This window comes from Orcinus orca, chromosome 14 (genome assembly GCF_937001465.1).
Source record: "Orcinus orca chromosome 14, mOrcOrc1.1, whole genome shotgun sequence".
In the NCBI taxonomy this organism is placed as follows: domain Eukaryota; kingdom Metazoa; phylum Chordata; class Mammalia; order Artiodactyla; family Delphinidae; genus Orcinus; species Orcinus orca.
The window spans coordinates 65,264,395-65,280,933 of record NC_064572.1 but is presented as its reverse complement, the minus strand read 5'-3'; the positions used below and the strand labels follow the sequence as shown (position 1 = coordinate 65,280,933).

Sequence of the window (16,539 nt, the reverse complement as noted above, 5' to 3'; positions counted from 1 at the left end):
ACCGGCTTTTAAGGCGTGGGGTGGCGGGGTTGGGGGGTGCCTGGGGCGGCGCGTTGTGGGCGGAGCTCCTGCTCCGGGCCTGGCGGAGAGAGGGAGGGGGGGCATCCAGGAGCGGGGGCGGGGAAGCGCAGTGACTACCGCAGCTGCGCGCGCCACGGACCGAGGGCGCGGGGACAGAGCCATTTGCGTAGGAGCCACCGCCTGTCTGAAGCGCCCGTCCCCGAGAGTTATCTGGTTTGGAAGTGACTTGTGCGGAAGGGTGCCTAAACGATGGGGGTTTCCCATCCGGAAACCACACGGCTCCATCGCGTCCTTTGACCCTGTCCTCCTTGCCCCCTTTATTCCACTGGGAGGTTAGTGTTTTCTGGGAGGTATGCTGTACGCTCATCGCCACCCTGGAGCTCCCGAGCGTGAGGCCCTGTTTTTCCAGACAGAATGTGGACCCTCAGGGCGCGGCTTTGGCCCCTCCCTCTGCCCGCTTGGGGTTCCCAGGGGAGAAGTGGGTCTACGTCAGAGAGCATCTCATCAGCTGTTCCTCTGCAGCTCTCCGGAGCGCCCGGGGTTGGGTGGCTGTGCTGAAAGCCTGCGACGCCCGGGAAGAGAGGGGAGGAAGGAAAAGGGAGTGGGCCTGAGTTGCAGAGACTGGAGAGAAGCGGAGGAAAGAGCTGGGATGGCCACGATGGACAGAGCTGAGGTGCCCCTGCCACTTGTATAAGCGTGCTCTCCTGTTCACCACGGTCCCCCGCCACTCTCCATTGAATAACGTCCACCTTCTTAATTCATTTACTTTACCTGTCTCGCCCTGTAGGCAGGCATTTGAGATTTCAGTCTGTGTAAATGTTCATCTGGTTTAGGGAGGGCCCCTTCTTGTGGAGATCTGTCTTTGGACAAAAGAGGTCCCTGCAAACAGATTAAACTCCAAAAGTGGGGAAGAGTGCTGATGACTGAGCTGGCCTCCTTCACTGCACAGTGGTGGGTTTCCAAGAATGAGATCTGTAAAGATGAAGGCTGGGAGGAGGTCGGGTGGGGTCTTCAAACTTATAATCTCTCAGGATGTGGCTATGGCTTTGAAGAGGGAGGATGAAGAACTTTTTAGTAGATTCCAGAATTCCAAACTGAAGGCCTTTCTTGATCTTGGAATCTCAAGGATGTAGTTCTAGGATGTTTTACTTTCATGGAGGAAATATTACCTGAGACAGGCCACTAAAGGAAGGGGGGGAATAGAGGCCTATGGGACTTTGGAGCATATTCTTGGCTTTGTGCTTTATGTCATGTAAGATGGTCAGGCCCTGCCACAGCCTGTCTCTGTGGTTCCTCATCAGAGACCAAGACCTGAGCTGGAGGGACTCAATGCTGAGTTCAGTGGGCTCAGAAATTCCTGGTGATGTGAAGGATGGAAGAGTGCTAACATCACAGAATGAATATTCTCTGCCAGCCTTTGTGCCAGGAATTTTGCATAGGTTTACCTCCTTTTGGCCACTCTTCAAGGTAGCCCTTACCCCCATCTTACAGATAAGAAACCAAGGCTTAGCTGCAGCACTCTGCATAAGGTCACTAGCAAGCAAACATACATTCTTTCCTTGCTGCATAATTCTACTTCTTAGAAAAATGAGACTCTTGAAGTCTTATTAATTTCCATGCAGCCAGAATAAGGCTAAGTAGGCTTCAGGAAAGTTTTGGCCAATAACAAAGTAGCAGGCTGGTTTGTAATTCAAAGAATCAGAGGTGATGGGCTTGAATTGTGGCTCCTGCCACTTCCTAAGCATGTGGGGATAACAACGCCCACCTCGCCAAGGTCATAAAAAACTGAGTTGATGCATGTGAAGGTGCTTTGTTCAGGTATAAGGGGTTATTGTCATCATTGTCCTCTTTCAAATAACAGACATTCCTTTGCATCTACTGTCAACAGCAAATGAGTTGGGTTTCGTGATGGAATTGTCCACAGTAACCTTGCACAGGCCTCCAGGCTTTCCCCCTGGGAGTGAGAATACAGCCCACTTGACTGTGCTACCAGGGACCAACATTAGTGTGGCTAAGTGGAAACAACCACAGATAATTAGAAGATCTTACATCTGGGCTGTTGGTCCGATCTCATTTTAACCATGTTATCAGGACTACCAAAAATCAGCAAAATGTCCTAGTTGGAGTTTCACCTTTCTTTTCCTTTCCATCCTCCAATAGAAGCAGTAATCCGAAGGCAAAACACACATAGAGCAGGAGGTGAGGCAAAAGGCCTGAATAATCCATCAAAGGGGTAGTGGCCCTGGAAAATCTAAAGTGGGCTGCATTTTGCAATTTCTGAATAGCTTACCTGAGATTCCATGCTGAGATTCCCCAGTGAGACTTGTGTCTCCCTGCCTCCCCTTTCTTGACATACCACTCCGTAGGCCCAGATGTTTGGCTTTAATCATTTTAGCACAAAGCTGTACTACCAAGGAGTGATCTTGGCTGAGTCTCAAACCACAACTCCTTCCAGCTGGCCAGGTCTCCTGAGGGAGTGCCCTGCCCTATGCAAGGGGTGTGTATTCATCTTCCTGTAATGTCAGACTCAGGCAGACACATTGTTCAGTTATCCCCAGGTTCTCCTTCATGCCACATCCTCTGTGGCCTCTGCATTTGGCAGTGCTCACTACTCTCCTGGGTTTCAAGGACTTAGTCTTTGGCCTCTGCTCTTCCCTCATAAATTCTTTTTTAGGTATGATGCCTCCCAGAGGCAGGGAGCCTTGTGATAAAGTTCTGTCCATAAGAGCTCTAGTTTTGCATCACAGTTCTTCCTAGCCATGGGACTTTGAACAAGTTGCTATTATTTGCTGAACCTTAGTCTCTTCATCTGTAAAATTTCAATAAAACCATCCACCTGAGGGGTCTCCAAACCTGACTGCTCATTAGAAGTACCTGGGAACTTAAATTCAGATTCCCAGGCATTACCCCAGACTCATTGAATTTAGGTTTGAGAACCCTTGACCTCTCTCTCATGAGATTACTATGAGGTGTAAATGTGATTATGTATACAAAGTGGGTATCACGGTGCCTGCCATGTGCATGCTCAAGAAATTCCTTGGAATTTTTTCCTGTGCCCCCACTTCAGCTGTTGAAATCCTTAAGGCTCAAATGCTGCCTCCTCCGTGAAGCCTTCCTGATATTTCCAATGTAAAGTGATCCTTCCCTCTCATGAACTCTCCTCCTCCTACCCACAGCCTTTGTAGTATTCACATGACATAATTGCCTCCCATCTTCTGCTGTAATTATTTGTGTGTTTGTATATCTGAACTGGAAGCTCCTTGAGCACAACTTCTACATCTATGTATCTCTCTCAGCATCTGTCACAGTATTAAACACATGTGAGGAGAAAAAGATGGTTGCATTTTTTCCTCTACAACCACTTGGGAAAACTCTTTGGCATGACACCAAGGGTGCGATCCATAAAGGAAATCAATTTCATAAAAATTAAAAAATCTTTTGCTCTGTAAAAGACCCATTTAAGAAGATGAAAAGACAAACCACAGACTGGAAGGAAGTATTTGAAAATCACATATCCAACAAAGGATGTATATCCATAGTAAATAAAGAACTCTAAACATAGCAGTAAGAAAATGAACATTCCAATTAGAAAATGGACAAAAGACTTGAGCAGACATTGTACCAAAGGGAATATACAGATGGCAAATAAGCATACGAAAAATATGTTCAACATCACTAGCCTTTGGGGAGATGCAAATTAAAACCACAATGATATATACTTATTAGAGTGGCAGAGACAAAATACTGACAATATCGAGTGCCTACAAGGATTCAGAGCATCTGGATCTCTTATCCACTGCTGGTGGGACTGTAAAACAGTACAGCCACTCTGGAAAACACTTCGGCAGTTTTTTATAAAGTTAAAAATACACTTACTGTATGACTCAGCAATCTCACTCCTGAATAATTAGCCTAGAAAAATGAAAACCTATGTTCACAGAAAAATTTGTATACGAATGTTCACATTAGCTTTCTTTATAATAGACAAAAACAGAAAACAACCTAAGTGTCCTTCAACAGGTGAATGGATAAACAAACTGTGATACGTCCATCTAAAGGAAAGCTAATCTGTATTAAAAAGAATCAACTATTGATGAATAATTCTCAACAACTTGGATGAATCACAAAGGCATTATGCTGAGTGAAAAAGTACTCCATATTATGTGATTCCATTTATGTAACATTCTTGAAATGAAAAAATTGTAGCGATTGAAAACATCAATGGTTGATGGATTAGGGTTAGGGGGAGGATACGACTATAAAGGGGTAACATGAAGGTTGTTTTGTTCTGTAACTTTGAGTTCTGTTACTCAGATTTATACACGTGATAAAAATTCATAGAATGAGAGAGAGAGGGAGGAACCTAGTGAAATCCAAATAAAGTCTGTAGTTGAATTAATTTGTTGTGTCAGTGTCATTTTCTTGTTTTTGATAATGTACTAAGGTTATGTAAGATATTATCATGAAGAGTGAGCTGCATTCATGGTACCTGGGAACTTTCTGTACTATTTTTGCAACTTCTTTTGGGTCTTAAACTATTTCAAAGTAAGAAATAGTTCTTTGAAAATTATATACATATCAAAAATAGGCAAATGTTCTTTGTAGGTATATGCTGAAGTATTTAGGTTTGCAATGTCATGATTTATATAACGTACTCTCAGATGGTTTGGCAATAGTACACACACACATACACACACACAGATGCAGAGGAGATAAAGCAAATGTGGCAAAAAGTTAACAATTGGTGAATGCAGATGTTTATTGTATTAGTCTGACAACTTTTCTATAGGTTTGGAAATTTCAAAATAAAAAGTTATGGAAATTGATTAATATATAGGTAGATAGGTAGAAAGATAAAATAAGCAAAAAAGAATGTATTATCCAGAGCCTTCAATCTAATGCTGTACCAGCTTTGTCTAATTACAAAGTGCTCTCCCCTCTCCCCTCCTGCCCAACAATAGGAAAATCCTGCTTGTTCTGGAGTAACAACAACAACAAAAAGGTCAGAATTTACACTCTGTTGGGAGTATTTTAAGTGCTATACTGAATCCTTGGTGTTACCATAGCTAATTAACAAATATTTACTGAATCCTGGCTATGTGCCAGCTGCTGGAATTATAGCAATGAATATAGCTAGAAATGATAAAAAGTGTCCTTTTCTCAGATTAATTTTTTTTAGTAAATATAGAGTCATACACGTTTTATATATGTTCTACAGCTTTCATTTCTTACTTCATAAATTGTAGCCGTTTACCCACATCAGTTATGTAGATCTATTTACTTCATTTTACAGTTTGGTGTGGTGTGCAGTTATATGGATGTGCTATAAGTTGTTTAATCAATCTCGTGTTGGACTCTTATATTGTTTTTAATTTTTCCACTATTAAAAACACCATAATTTTTTAAAAAGAAAGAAAAATACATGACCTGAAAGAAAAAGAAAATATATTACCTGAGTGAAATCCAACCTCCACGTCTATTTTGCCTTAAACAGCCAACCAACCGACATTTATTGAACACCTACTGTGTGTCCAGTTAAATGTTTTTGCTGCTTGTGTCTGTTTGTGTAAGAAAAGACATGTGATGTGGTCACTACCTCTAAGGAGTGAAGTTGAAGAGTTATGGCTAATTTGAGGTCCTAACTTATGGACTACGATAAGGCAGGGCATATTTGACTGCAGACCATGTGTGTTAAGTACTTAGAAGCCCACCCCTTTTCTGTGTCTGGTTTTATACTAGTAATATTTGTTCAGCCTAGTTTCTTCAGCCCCATGAAAACATGCTTGCGTGAGCATGTCATTAAGGCAGGTGGGGAGGATTATGCCCCAAACTTTCTGGAGAAGCGGGAAATTTTTTTTAACAAAGACATGTGAAAGAGCATGAATGACATCAAGCTAAGTCATACGCTTATTTGTCCTCTGTCCATAAAAATTAAACTGTTTCTATCTACAAGAAAAGGCAAAAGAGCTCTGAGTCCTTTGGTATGGCTCAGTTGATGGTGACACGTCAATCTATGTGGTTGTAGTTTTGCTTACAAATTGGTGTTTACACAGTTTTGCATTGCATTGTTTGTTGCACAGCTTTTTGTCCCCTTGCACTTGTTCCATATGTTTGCTTAGAGGTTTCTTGGTGACCATTCTAATTTAAAAATAAAATCAAAAGTTTCTATGTTTTGGCCTTAGCAGTCTCTCCATGCTTAAGCTGATCCAGAAGGCTCTGTGTGTTTACATACTTCTCTCTCTCATCCTTTCTCCCTTCCCAGAATTAGCTCTTTGTTTACCTCTTCTAAATCCGAGTTCAGGCTGAACCAGAGTTGCCAGAGCCCCAGGGTTAGGAGAAACAGGGAGGCTTGCCCGCTCAGTTGCACTTCAGGACCTAGGACAGCTCCTCAGCCTTCCTGGTGTGGGCGCCTACTTTTTTAGACCTCACAGAACGTCAGAACGCAATCAAGTTTGAGAAGCCATTTGGTCCCCCACCCCACCCCCGCCTTTTTATGATGCGTAGAGAAAGGATCCCACTCAGCAAATGTTTCAGGATTATTAACTGCCAGGCTGTGGGAGATACAAAGGGGTTGGAGGGCTCCCACACCCCCGGCATTTCCTGTACCTACATGTCTGCTGATGCCTAAAAAAATCCTTCAGTTCAACTCAGCAAAATTATATGGATCAAGCTTTTTCCTCCCTGGAAAGAGGTATGGCCTAAATACAGATATGCTGTGGGAAGGGAAACAAAGGGACTCCAGTTTGAATGAGAAAATAATCCCTCCTGAGGGCTTGTCTCCAAGGGTACTAAAGGAAGAGAGAGCCCAGAGCATTGGGAGCCCAAAAGGGGCTGGAGAGGAAATGGCAGGAGGAAGTAAAGAAGAGAGGCATTCAGAGAAGTCTGGGCAGATGTGGTGAGCTTCACACTGTTGGCCCCAAGTGTACCCTGAACACACAGTCCAAGGAGAAGCCTCACACTTTCTTAAGAAGAATACAGAGGCCTGTTGTCTCCTCTTCCAAATACACATAGCAAAAGTCACCAGACTCCTTTTCAAAAGATATTTATGTAATGGTTTAATGCATTTTTGTCTTCATTGTTCCTCACAATAAACTTAGAAAGGGTTTGTTTGGGGTTTTAAAATTTATTTATTTATTTATTTTTGGCTGCGTTGGGTCTTCGTTGCTGCACACGGGCTTTCCCTAGTTGCGGCGACCAGGGGCTACTCTCTGGTGTGGTGTGCGGGCTTCATATTGCGGTGGCTTCGCTTGTTGCGGAGCACGGAATCTAGGTACCCGGGCTTCAGTTGTTGTGGCTCGTGGCCTCTAGAGCGCAGGCTCAGTAGTTGTGGCACACGGGCTTAGTTGCTCCGCGGCATGTGGGATCTTCCCGGACTAGGGATCGAACCTGTGTCTCCTGTATTGGCAGGCAGATTCTTATCTACTGTGCCACCAGGGAAACCCTAGAAAGGGTTTTATTATTTGCATTTTTCAAATGAATAAACTGAGACCCTGAGAGGTTGGGTAACTTGCCCAAAGTGACACAGCTGGAAAATGCAGAGCTGGGTCTTGAACTCAGTTTCTCTGACTCCAAGCTGGTGTTCTTTCCATCACACTGCGTCTCTAACAGGGTCTTTGTGTGCATGTGGTAAAATATATATAACATGAACTTTACTGTTTTACATGAATTCTACTGTTTTAGCCATTTTAAAATGTACAATTCAGTGGCATTAATTACATTCACAATGTTGTGTAATCATCACAACTATCTATTTCTAAAACTTTTTCATCACTCCAAACAGACACTCTGTAACCATTAAATAATAACTCCCCCTGCCACCTCCCAGACTCCAGTCTCTGGTAACTTCTATGTTTTGTCTCTTTGATTTTGACTATTCTAAGTACCTTATATAAGTGGAATGATAGAATATTTGTTCTTTCGTACCTGTTTTCAAGGTTCATCAGTGTTGTAGCAGTCACCAGAGTTCCATTTCTTTTTATGGCCTAATAGGGTCTTGTGGTTGCAAAGGACAGATTCACTCAGGCCACCAGAAGTAATGAGACGTTATTGTAAGCAACCTTATAGAATTAAGGAAGACAGAAATCTCAGCCACAGGCTAGAAGTTCAGGAACAGCCATATGGCTGGGCTTACTTTGGACTTAAATACAATTTAGGATCTGATCAGCACAGCTCTAGGGACCAAAATATCTCATTGCCCCGATAGTGGCAGGAGTTTGCTGTTTTCTGATACTTGGCCATTTTGCCATCTTAGCAATCTGCTTCCACAGCTCCTGTATGGTCTGGCACTACAAATCACCAACTGCTTGCTCTCTGAAAAGCAATGCTCAGGCTTTTGCTGACTCCAGATTTCTACCACTTCAGTGATATGCTATCTTTTATCCCTCTGTGCCCTTCATCTTCTGTGCCCACTGTCAACTGACAAGCTTTCTCCAAAAATCCGATTCTCTTTTCTGTTGGCCTTGTTAGTCTCCAATCATCTCATATCTCATAAGCCACCTGCCTGCCCAGAAATTAGCTGCCCTTGAGTCAAGCATCTTCCCCTGCTCTGATCACTTGTGGCCAGCGTGATAAGTCACGTGCTATTAAAATATGGTTCTTAATGGTAAAGCCCTGCCTCTCTCAGGAGGAGGTTGAGAGCACCGCAGGCAGGCACCCAGAGAATCATTGACTTAATTCTTCTACATCAGCTCTCCCACACTCTGCTGTGGAGCTGTCTATTGTACTTTAACCCTATGGCCTGCATCTACTTCTGTGACTTCTCAAGTCATGGATCAGAGGTGTAAATGTCTGGGTTAATGTGTACTATGCAGATATTTCTACACATATTTTTAGAATATACAGGCATAGCTCAGAGATATTGGGGGTTCAGTTCCAGAACACTGTAATAAAGTGACTATCTAAAACTAGTATCACAATAAAGCAAGTCACACGAATTTTTTGGTTTTCCTGTGCATATAAAAGTTATATTTACACTATTCTGTAGTCTATTAAATGTGCAATAGCATTTTGTCTAAAAAAAAAAACCAATGTACATACCTTAATTAAAAATATTGCTGGGCTTCCCTGGTGGCGCAGTGGTTGAGAGTCCGCCTGCTGATGCAGGGGACACAGGTTCGTGCCCTGGTCCGGGAAGATCCCACATGCCGCGGAGCGGCTGGGCCCGTGAGCCATGGCCGCTGAGCCTGCGCATCCGGAGCCTGTGCTCCGCAATGGGAGAGGCCACAACAGTGAGAGGCCTGTGTACCGAAAAAAAAAAAAAAATTGCTAGGGACTTCCCTGGTGGTGCATGGTTAAGACTCTGTGCTCCTAATGCAGGGGTTCTGGGTTCGATCTCTGGTCAGGGAACTAGATTCCACATGCATGCCGCAACGAAGAGTTTGCATGCCACAACTAAGGAGCCAGCGAGCCACAACTAAGGAGCCCGCCTGCTGCAACTAAGACCTGGTGCAACCAAATAAATGAATAAATATTTTTAAAAAATAAAGTAATAAAAAATATATTGCTAAAAAATGCTAACCATCATCTGAGGCTTCAGTGAATCACAATCTTTTTGCTGATGGGAGGTTTTAAATATTGTGAGAATTACCAATATGTGACACAGAGACATGAAGTGAGCAAATGCTGTTGGAAAAATGGCACCGGTAGGCTGGCTTGATGCAGGGTTGCCACAAACCTTCAGCTTGCCCCAGATAGTCTCAAAGCTCGCCTTCTAAGATTCTCTGATTGCTAGCTGACCATGTCCTGTTGACTTCTCCTGGGAGAGGTTTCTGTCCATTTCTTTCCATTCTTACTGCCATTGAGGTATATTATTTCTCACTCAGGTCATTCCAAAAGCCTTCTAATTGCCCCCTCCCCACCCATGTCTCCAGGCTCATGCATTTCAGCCTTCCTAGTTTTTCATTATAGATTATGTCATCTTCTTCCTCAAAAGCTTTCACTAACTGCCCACTGCCTACTGAACAAAATCCATGTGATGTCTGACATTTGAAGTCCTTGATTATCTATGGTTGGTTATTTGTGCAGAGCTCTCTCCCCGTAAGTGTACTGTGGGCTCCTTGAGTTTCAGAACCATGCATATCTGACTCACTTTATAGCCTCCCACACAGTTAATGACTATTGACATAGAACATCAAATATCTCCAAACTAGGAATGAAACCCTAAGAAAGTGATAGAAACAGCCCAGTGAATTTCAGTGATGATGTTTGGCAGTTAGCATGCCCATGTTCTGCATGGTGGAAACATGCAGACTATGTGTATGTTCAGATTTGCATTCAAGGTTGATGAAAGACTATCTGAAAGTCATTGTGCAGTAAGGGATGTAAGGAAGTTATGAAAGGTGTAAGGCAAGGTCCCTGCCCTCCAGGGGATGAAGGGTGCAGGGCCCAGGTGTGCAGGAAGAGGTCTGCTTAGAACAGCAAAGGAGTCCTTGAAGTGGCTTCCTGGGGACACAGCAAAGGGAAACTGGTTATTTGGGCTGAGCTTGGTACAGCCCTCCTTCAAAGAAGTGCTGTGACTCAGACCCCACTGGCTTCAGCCCTAGTGCCACAGGGGACCCCTGGTGGGTGCAACACACAGGCTGAGGAGGAAAAAGGAGGAATGAGAAAAGGGGAAGGAAAGAGGGAGAGAAGGAAAGTGAAGAAGGAAATGGGAGTAAAGGAAGTACATTACCAAAGAATCTAACATTTATATCCTACCTCCTAGTTCAAACAGCATTTTCACAAGAATGCTGTGAGGTGGCTATTAATATTTTTATTCTGATGATGATAAAAAGAAGGAGAGGTCAAGGGACTTGCCTAAAAATCACATTCAGGGTTCTAACATAAAACCTCCAACAAGAGAAAGTACCTCAACTCCCATGCCATGAAGTAAATTATGATAGTAATGGTTATGACCCAAAGAATAAAATAAGTATCTGTGAGCCCATACTGATGTAATTAAAGGATTGAGTAAATAAATAAGTGGGGAAGAAGAAACAAATCTCCCTTACAGAAGAATTCAAATTAAGACATGTAAAAGGAATGAGAGAAACAGCAAATCATGATTAGAGCACCACAGTAATAATTGCTGTAGGTGAGACCTACTGATGAAGGAAATATTAGTGAGCAAAAGTTTAAGGAGAAACATGATATTTGCATGGCCTCAAAGTATAGACTCCCAAACATTTAATTATCTTGATTTTAACATATGTCCAAAAATGCTTGGATACTGCTCCCTCAGTAAGGTAAAGCTTAATTCCTCTCCCCTTGGATGTGGGCTAGGTTTAGTGATATGTTTCTAACAAATAGAGCAAGAGCCAGCGAAGAACCAAAGAGGAACTATATTAGTCTCTGTGAGCCATACAGCCTTTTGCACAGCAACTCATCTCTGGTGTTGTAGCATGAAAGCAGCCACAGAAAATATGTTTTAAAAAAATGAGTGCAGCTGTGTACTAATAAAACTTTATTTACAAAAACAGTCAGTGGGCTTGATTTGGCCTTCCAGCCATAGTTTGCTGACCTCTGGAATAGTGCATGGAAAGGAAAAAATAGTAACTTTGCAGTGGAGAAACCTGGCAGACCCCACCTTAACCAAGTAATCAAGGTTAACATTGCCAGTAATAAGTCATATTGAAGTGGTGTCAGCAGAGCAGCAAAGGAAGAACACCAAAAGTTGATCCCTTCATAATAGTAACAAAAAATGCAGCAAAAACTTTTTCAGAACATTGGACACTAACTGAAAGCCTCCAACAATCGGGAACGTTTTCAAGAAAAACCAGCTGAATTTCAGTAAGAATAGCAAGCTTTGTGTGGTGTTTCTCTTTTTAAATTTATTTATGGCTGCGTTGGGTCTTCATTGCTGCGCTTGGGCTTGCTTTATTTACGGCGAGCAGGGGCTACCCTTTGCTGTGGTGCTTGGGCTTCTCATTGCGGTGGCTTCTCTTCTTGCGGAGCTCGGGCTCTAGGCGCTCGGGCTTCAGTAGTTGTGGCTCGCGGGCTCTAGAGCACAGGGTCGGTAGTTGTGGCGCACTTGCTTAGTTGCTCCGTGAGATGTGGCATCTTCCCGGGCCAGGGCTCAAACCCGTGACCCCTGCATTGGCAGGCAGATTCTTAACCACTGTGCTACCAGGGAAGCCCCTTTGCGGTGTTTTTTAAATTTTATTTTATTATTTTTATTTATTTATTTATTTTTGGTTGTGTTGCATCTTCATTGCTGCGTGTGGGCTTTCTCTAGTTGCGGTGAGCAGGGGCTACTCTTTGTTGCGGTGCGTGGGTTTCTCATTGCAGTGGCTTCTCTTGTTGTGGAGCACGGGCTCTAGGCACGCGGGCTTCAGTAGTTGTGGCTTGCAGGCTCTAGAGCGCAGGCTCAGTAGTTGTGGTGCATGGGCTTAGTTGCTCTGCAGCATGTGGGATCTTCCCAGGCCAGGGCTCGAACCCGTGTTCCCTGCATTGGCAGACGGGTTCTCAACCACTGTACCACCAGGGAAGCCCCTTTGTGGTGTTTTAACTTATCCTGGTCCCATCCAGGGTTGGCAGTGGCCTTGAAGAAAATAGCTGCATTCCCCGTACAGGTACTGGGAACAGAAAGAACAGAATGGATCTCATTCACAAGAAATTTTGGTTGTTTGTTTTGACCTATCTGGTGGCTCCCTCAAGAATTGGCTCAAAGGACTTACCTTAATTTGAAACCACATGAAAAAATAAAGAATACCATTAAAGGTAACTCCATAGGTAAATACAAAAGACAGTACAAACGTATTTTTTGTAACTCTTTATTTTCTACTATCTTATTTAAAAGATAACTACATAAAGCAATAATAATAACTTTGCATTGATGGGCACACAACATATTAAGAGTGTAGTCTGTATGACAATAATCGTACAAAGAAGGGGAGAGGGAACAGAGGTATATGGGGGCAAAATTTTTGTATAATAGTGAAATTGGTTGGCATTAATCAGAACCAAATTGTTATTAGTTAAGATGTTCATTGTAATTCCAATTATAACTGTCCAGTTATACATTGTCCATGGTCAAACAACAATGACTAAGAAATTAACCCAAAAATATAGTAAACAAGGGAATTAAAATGGTACACTAGGACATAGCTAATCAACAAGAAAGAAGACGGTAATGGAGAAATAAGAGAAACAGAAAAGATATACAACATATAAAAAACAAATAGAAAAATAACAGATAAAATTCCTACCTTATGACCAATTACATTAAATGTAACTCCAATGAAAGGGCAGAGAGTGCTATAGTGGATTTTTAAAAAATGATCCAACTATGTGCTATCTACAAGAGACTCACTTTAGATTCAAAGACAGGAATAGGTAGAAACTAAAAGAATGGGAAAGATATTCCATGCAAATAGTAACTAAAAGAGAGCTGGAATGGCTATTCTAACATCATATAAAATAGACTTTAAGACAAAAATTGTTACAAGAGACAAAGAAGGACATTATATAATGATATAAAGATATAACACTTATAAAAATATATGCGCTTAACAACAGAGCCTCAAAATAAATGAAGCAAATATTGACCATGTTGGAAGGAAAAATAGTTCAATAATAATAGTTGGATGCTTTATTATCCCCATTTTCAATAATGAATAGAACAACTAGACAGGTGCACATGGAGTATTCTCCAGGATAGACCAAATGTTAGGCCAGAAAACAAATCTCAGTAAATTTTTTAAAAATTGAAATCATATAAAGTATCTTTTCCAACCATAATAGAATTAAGCTAGAATCAATAGCAGAAGGAAGTTTGGAAAATTCACAAATATATGGAAATTACATGACACACTCCTAAATAACAAAAAACTAAATCACAAGGTAAATTAGAAAATCCTTTGAGATGAACAAAGAAGAAAACACAACATACCAAAACTTATGGTATGTAACAAAAGCAGTTCTCAGAAAGAAATTTATAGCTGTGAATACATACATTAAAGAAGAATGATATCAGATCAATAATCTAAACTTCTACCTTAATAAACTACAAAAAGAACAGCAAACTAAACCCAAAGCAACAGAAGGAATGAAATAATAAATATTACAGGGGACTTGAATGAAATAGGGAACAGAAAAACAACAGAGAAAATTAACAAAACCAAAATTTTGTTCTTCAAAAAGATTCACAAAACTGACAAACATTTAGCTAGACTAACCAAGAAAAAAAGGGAATGCTCAAATTACTAAAATTAGATATGAAAGCAGGGACATTACTATTGACTATATAGAAATAAAAAGGATTTTAAGAGAATACTGTGAACAAGAGTATGCCCACAAATTAGATAACTTAGAATAATTGGGAAAATTCCTAGAAACACACAAACTATCTCAATTGATTCAAGAAGAAATAGAAAATCTGAATAGACCTATAAATAATGAGATTGAATCAGTAATCAAAAAAACTCTTAACAACAACAAAATCCCAGGACCAAATGGCTTCACTGGTGAGTCCCATCAAATATCTAAGGAAGAATCAGCACTAATTCTTCTCAAACTCTTGCAAAAAATAGAAAAGGAGAGAACACTTCCTAACTCATTATATGAGTCCAGTATTGTCCTGATACCATGCCAGAGATAACACATAAAAAGAAAACTACAGACCAATATCCCATATGAATACACATGCAAAAACCCTCTACAGAATACTAGCAAACTGATTCAAGCAGTACATTAAGATTACTCTTCAAGACCAAGTGAGATTTATCCCAGCAATGCAGTGGTTGCTCAACATATGAAAATCAGTCAATGTAATACACCACATTAATGGAATAAAGGACAAAAACTACATGTGATCATTTCAATAAATGCAGAAAAAGTATTTGTCAAAATCTAACACCGTTTCATGATAAAAATACTCAACAAACTAGAAATAGAAAGGAACTTGCTCAGCCTATTAAAACCATCTACAAAAACTCATAGCTAACATCACAATGGTGAAAGACTGAAAGCTTTCCACCAAAGATCAAGTACAAGACAAGGATATCCATTCTTGCCATGTCTATCCAACATGTACTGGAAGTTCTAGCCAAGGAATTAGGCAAGAAAAAAGAAATTTAAAAGCCTTCAGATTAGAAAGGAAGAAGTAAAGCTACTCCTATTCACTGATGACATAATCTCAGATATGAAAAATCTGAAAGAATCTACAAAATACCTATTAGAGTTACTAAACAAGTTTGGCAAGGTTGCAGGATATAAGATCAATGTACAAAAATCATTTGTACTTCTATAAACCAGCAATGAACAATCTGAAAATTAAATTTTAAAAATTTCACTTATAATAGCATTAAAAAGAATAAATACAGTTTACCCTTGAACAACATGGAGGTTAGGGGTGCCAACCCCTGCCCCAAGCACACAGTTGGAAATCCATGTATAATTTTATAGTTGGCCCCATGGGGTTCCACAGCCACAAATTCAGTCAGCTGTGGATTGTATAGTACTGTAGTACTTATTGAAAAAAATCCATATGTAAGTGGATCCATGTAGTTCAAACCCATGTTCAAGGGTCAACTGTACCTAGAGATAAATTTAACAAAAGAAATTCAGGACACTGAAAACTACAAAACATCATGGGAGGAAATTAAAGATCTAAATAAATGAAAAGATATCCCATGTTCATGTATTGGAGGTCTTAACATTGTTACGATGGCAATACTCCCTGAACTGATCCACAGGTTTAATGCAATCCTTATCAAAATGTCAGCTGCCTTTTTTGCAGCTGGACATGGACAAACTGATTCTAAAATTCATATGAAATTACAAGGAACCCTGAATAGCCAAACCAATTCTGAAAGAGAAGAACCAAGTTGGAGGACTCATGGTTCCCTATTTCAAAACTTACTACAAAACTACAGTAACTAGAACAGTGTGGTACTGGCATAAGATAGACTTATAAATCAGTGGACTAGAATTGTGTCCAGAAATAATCGCATACATCTCAGGTCACTTGATTTTGACAAGACCATTCAGTGGGGAAAGAATAGTCTTTTCAACAAGTGATTTTGGGTCTACTGTATAGATGCATACAAAAGGACAAAGCTGACCTGTATTAGTTTGCTGGGGCTGCTATAACAAATACTACAGGCTGGATGTCTTCACACAACAGAAATGTATTTTCTCACAGTTCTGGAGGCTAGAAGTCTAAGATCAAGATGTTGGCAGAGTAGATTTCTTCTCTCCTTGGCTTGTAGATGGCTATCTTCTCCCTCTGTTTTCCCTATATGCGTCCCTGTTTTATTATCTCCTCTTCTTATAAGGAGGCCGGTCATATTGGATTAGGGCCCACAACAATGATGTCATTTAACCTTAATTACCTCTGTAAAGATCCTATCTCCAAATACAGGCACATTCTGAGGTACTGGGGGTTAGGACTTCAATACATGAATTGTGGAGAAGGGGTGCACACTTCAGTATGTGAGGGTGACCTTGGGAGCCCGGCTCGGAACACCACAGAGATCCGGAGCAGCAAGCTCCCTGCAGCAGGAAGAGGCAGGCATGTGTCAGGCTGTGCATGGAGGGTTT

General features: G+C 41.2%; 1 protein-coding gene across 2 annotated transcripts in view; it reads left to right on the top strand.

Annotated features, from left to right (window-relative positions):
• Positions 1 to 16,539, top strand: part of NT5C2 (5'-nucleotidase, cytosolic II) — a 307,851-nt gene that overhangs the window by 149,509 nt on the left and 141,803 nt on the right. The window lies entirely within an intron of this gene.